Below are 5160 nucleotides of genomic sequence, written 5' to 3'. Positions count from 1 at the left end.
GTGGATGTCACCTTGGTGTGCTAGGGCACCGGGGCTGGTTCATGGTGGTGTCGGTGGCTACACCCAGGGCCAGGCCTGCCTCAGGCATGGCTGGTGGTGTCATCCACGGGGTGGCTGGGCAGAGATGCAGAGGGGCCAAGTATAATTCGATAATTCCATTTTAAGAGACCTGGGGCAAGAAGCCCCACCGGGGAGGCTGGGCCGCCACCTCCCAAATTGCCTCCAAATGAAAGTCTGTTTAGGCGGCTGCGGGGGCAGGGGAGGGGTGGTGGGTGCCACGCACAGGCAGAGGTGCTGGCCTTGCCGTCAATTCCCCGGCCAGGAAGGAGGCGACAGGCTGGGGTCTCTGGCCCACACAAAGGCTGTGGCGAATGAAATGGTGTCTGCCTGCTTATGTGAAGAGTGATGAAACTTTAAATGAATCGCTGACCTTTCTGGAATGACAGGTGACCCGAGAGATATCTGAGGTGGGTATCGGCAGCGGCCTCGAAAATTGCTGCTGCTGCCCGAAAATAAACAATAAGAGAGCAAATGTGGTTTGAAAAATTGACTCACTTCAAAGCTGGGGGGAGAGAAAGTGAATTATTTCAGGTCTGGGCCCCTCCGCACACCCCCTCCCCGCCAGGCAGGAGCTGCGAGGCCAGGCTGAGCGAGACCCGGTGTAGGGTATGCCGGTGTAGGGTATGCCGGTGTAGGGGTACAGGCGTGAGGGTCCTGGACCCCAGGGGTCTCGGCCCGCCCACCGTGGGAAGGAGGCGCCACTGGGGTCACAGGAGGGGTCTGAGGGCAGCAGGAGCTGGCTCCAGCCGGAGGTGCTGCTCGGAAGCCGGCCCACCACTCCGCGTCACGGCTCACACCCCTCCAGGACGCCCCCTCCATCCACCCGCCAGGCCAGGCCACAGCACTCAGGTCCCGGGGGCGACCCTCCTGGCTGCCCTGCCCTCCATCATCCCCCATCTCCCAGCCGTCCTAGACACAGCTCGGGGTGGCGCATTTCACAACGAGGGCACTGAGTTCAGAGGTTGCGTCCTCTTGCCACCTTTCCCGGAGCCCAGTGCAGGGGCTCCAACTCGGCTGGAAGCCCAGCTCTGTGTATGAGCGGGGCAGGCCGGGTAGTGAGGAGCCTCTCTGTGCCTCAGTTTCCCTGTATGAGACATGGGATGGCAACAGCCTGCAGGCGTGGGGCCACCAGGAGGGTGGAGTGGGTAAATGCTGGTGGGCACAGCCAGGAGCCACGCATTGTCACTCACGGGGAGGGGAAGAGCCAGACCTTCAAGGGACCCACGAGAGCCAGGCCAGCCGCAGTCCCTGAGGGGCGAGACGGCTCCCCTCTGCAGGGCAGAAGGCAGAGCCGACCACAGCAGCAGAGAGGCTGGGACAGAGGCTGCTGGGCCGCCCATCGCAGGACAGGGGAGGACGCCTTGCTGACCAAGGCTGGAAGCCCCAGTGGGTAGGAATGGCCTGGGGCAGCTCAGGGACAGGGTGTGGCCCGGCACCCCATCCCTCTGCCGATGGCCCCAGGAGGCTTCCTCTCTCTACAGACCCTGGCACTGGAGGGGTCCAGCCTGGCCCTGGGGTGGTGAAGGCAGCCCCTCCCCTCCCAAGCATCTCTGGCCCCACTGATGTGGCTCCCACCAGGCAGCCCCCACCGCCTGGCAGTGTGTGTGCGGCCCGCAGCTTGAAGAGCCCCCTCAGGATGTGCTGAAATTGCCCCAAAGAAAGGGTTAAGCAGAGTTAAAGCGGAAGAAGCAATGTCACAAAATGTGGCCCCAGGGAGCCTGGGGTGTGGAGCCTCAGAGGCTGGCGGGAGTCCTGGGCGGTGCCCCACGAAGAGCAGGCACGACTGCTGCAGGCCTGACATTGGCCAGTGTCAGCTGTCAGGGGCGACGGGGCCAAGGCCACCTTGGGCCAGCCAGGTAGGAGGGGTCCCACCCCTCACAAGCCCTCATGGGCACAGCTGCTGCCTCCAGCCTGCCAGAAAAGCCCCGCTCGGCTGCCCTCAGAGACTCCTGCCCAGGCCACACTGGGCCCATCATTGTGGGGTGGTCCAGGCAGGGTCCCTGCCCCCGCTGCCCCCAACTCTAAACATCTGGGGTGGACAGGAGCCCCAAGGAAAGGTCCTGCCCCCGGGAAAGGGCTGCCTGGTGGAGACCCAGGACGGTCCCAGGCTGTGTGGGTGGATGAGGGAGAAGGCTCGAGGTTGCCGCGTCCACCCAGGGCTGCCCAAGGGCTGAGTCGGACCCCACGTGGGCAGCGGCCAGAGTAGAAAGGAGATGGGGAGGGCTCAGGTGGGGTGCGGGTGGTGGCTGCCTGCACAGGTTGGGGTGGGGGCACCCAGTGCTGTTTGAAGGCGCAGACCTGGCGCCAGGACCCTGGACAGGAATGTGGAGGATCCTGTACTGTGGGCAAGAGGGGGCCTCAGTGTACAGGGCATGGGGACACCCAAGGTCAGCACATCCCCGAGAGACCCCAGGAAGCCCCCCACTCACAAAGCCGCATAGTGCCCTGACCTTGCAACTGAGACTCAGGGCGGGTCAGGGCCCCTCACTCCCTCTCTCCAACAAGTGCTGGGACCACGTGACCACCCTACTTCCCCCAGGAAGACGCAGACTGCACTGCCCCCTTCCTCCCACAGACACGCCATCCTCTGGGGCCCTTCCCGGGACTACCGTTGCTCCCACGCCCTCCCGCCTCCTCCTGCTTCCCCAGAGTGCCCGCTGCAGCCCCCACCCCACTCCAGAACAGGCATCCCCAGACTAGAGCAAAGAAAACCCAGACTGAGCACCACCCCCATGCCGTGGCGGCTGCCCCAGTGCTCTGCCCCCTCCGGCAGTGCTGTCTGCCCGGCTGCCCCCAGGACCTCAACTCCCCCTGGCGCTGGCCCTGCCCCCTCCTGCCCCTCTCCACACGCACATGGAGCCTCCACGTCTCCTCCTTGGCAGGAAGCTGCCCCTCTCTCTGGGACACCTGCTGGCTCGCATCTGAGCTAGACCCTGCTCCTCTGCCGCCCGCGGACACTGGGCTCCACCTGGCTGCTGAGTCTCGGGTGTTCAGGGTCTGCCGTGGCAGCACCAACCACTCCAAAGCTGAGCGGACTCCACCCAGTGATTTCACGATGCCCTCGGCCTCCAGGCCCAGAATTCAGAGTAGGCGGTGATGGGGGGGTTGTTTCTGCTCCACAGCGTCGGGGGCATTGTCTGGCTGCTCCCAGCGTGGCCTCCCCGTCCTCCCCGTGTGGCCACGGCTTCCTCACAGCTCAGCTCCAGGTCCCAGGAGCAAGTGCCCGGGATAAGCCAGGAGACAGCCGTGCCGGTGACCCAGACTGGAGTCGCCCACTCCTCCTCCACCAAAGGACCCTGCACCCAGCTTCCCGGGGCTGGGCATGGACCCTGCCTCGGAGTGTGGTTGCCAGAGGCCCAGAGGAAGATGAGTGTGGGGGAGGGGACGACGTGCAGCCACTTTTGAAAAGCGTGTTCTGCCACAGCTGCCCTCCGGCCACAATTCCCATCCCTCCTTCTCCAGGTGTGGACGCAGCTTCTCGGGGTGCCTCCTCCGTGCACCTCAGAGACCCAGGGCTCCCTGCCAGCCCTACAGGGCAAGCTCTGCACTCAAAGGCGGGGATGCGCGGAGGTACCTGCAGGCACTGCCCGCAGCAGTTCTGAAACCCCAGTGGGGGGGGGCACAGCTTGCGAGGTTGGTGACTGGCGCACCCCTTCTTCCCAGGAGTCCTGGTGGCTCTCACGCTCCCAGCCCAGATTTCAGAGTCTTCTTCCCTTTCTAGAAGATGGAGCCTGTGTGGGCTACAAAAGGGTTTTCTCCCCTTGCCCCCTCCCCACTGGAGTTCAGGGGGACCGTTGTTCTCCTGTTCCTGTCCTTTTAAGCCCAAACTGGAAGTGCCCTCTTTGTTTCTTAGGCAGCATGACTGACGTTAGCTGACCTGGCAGGGCCTGTGCCGAGAATTCTTTCCAAAATGCTGTGGGTTTCCTATGACTCTTACTGGGGTCTACGCCTTTAGACAAGCCACACTCCCCACCCCTCCACGGTAAGTTATTCCCACCACAGGCTCCTTGCGGGACTGCTAAGATGGCTGAGAGCCGATGCCCTTCAGATTCTAGAAGCCCCACTGTTTCATGGAGAGGACCGAGGCAGACCCCAGAACCCCAGAGTTTGTGAGGTGTGTGTCCTGCCTACCACGTGACTCAGACGAGTGCATAATGAATGTGGGGCCGGTCCTCTCACAATAGCTCATTTCACTCAGCACGGTGTCCTGAAGGTGTGCCTTCCTGAAGCACATTGAAGAACCCCCTTCCTCTTCCTGACTGCATAATAGTCTACTGCACGGAGGGGCCCCTGTGCAGCGCTCCCCTGCCAAGGGACTGGGTGGCTACGCCCCCTAGCTGTCGGGAAAAGTGCTGCTGTGAATGTGGGTGCAGCTGTCCCAGCCCCTGCTTTCAACTCCCTTGGGCCTGTATCCAGAGGTGAAATTTCAGGATCGCGTGGCGATTCTGTTTAATGCTTTGGAAGCTGCCATGCTATTCTCCATGGTGGCTGTACCACTTCATGTTCCCACCAACAGGGCACAAGGGTTCCAGCGTCTCCACAGCTTCCACAACACTTGCCACTTTCTGGGTTTTTGTTTTTTGTTTTTGAGATGGAGTCTCACTCTGTCACCCAGGGTGGAGTGCATTGGTGCGATCTCAGCTCACTGCAACCTCTGGCGCCTGGGTTCAAGTGATTCTCCTGCCTCAGTCTCCCAAGTAACTAGGATTACAGGCACCTGCCATCATGCCCAGCTATTTTTTCTAATTTTTTAGTAGAGATGGGGTTTCATCATGTTGGCCAGGATGGTCTTGAGCTGACCTCAAGTGATCCGCCCACCTCGGTCTCCCAAAGTGCTGGGATTACAGGCGTGAGCCACCACGCCCGGCCTCTGGGTTTCTTTTTAAATCATAGCCATCCTAATGGGTGTCTCATTCCAGTTTTTGTTCTACTATTATGCAAACGTGCGTGCGTACACAAAAGTAGTGAGACCTGTACCATAGGACCTCGTGCCACTCACCCACAGCCTTCAATCGCCAGCTCAGGAGCACACTGGCTCCATCTCCACCTCCTCCCTCCCATCCCCCAGAGCTCCATCTCCACCTCCACCCTCCCATCCCC

This window comes from Mandrillus leucophaeus, unplaced genomic scaffold (assembly GCF_000951045.1).
Source record: "Mandrillus leucophaeus isolate KB7577 unplaced genomic scaffold, Mleu.le_1.0 Scaffold98, whole genome shotgun sequence".
NCBI classification, from domain to species: domain Eukaryota; kingdom Metazoa; phylum Chordata; class Mammalia; order Primates; family Cercopithecidae; genus Mandrillus; species Mandrillus leucophaeus.
Note: the sequence above shows the minus strand (reverse complement) of the source record.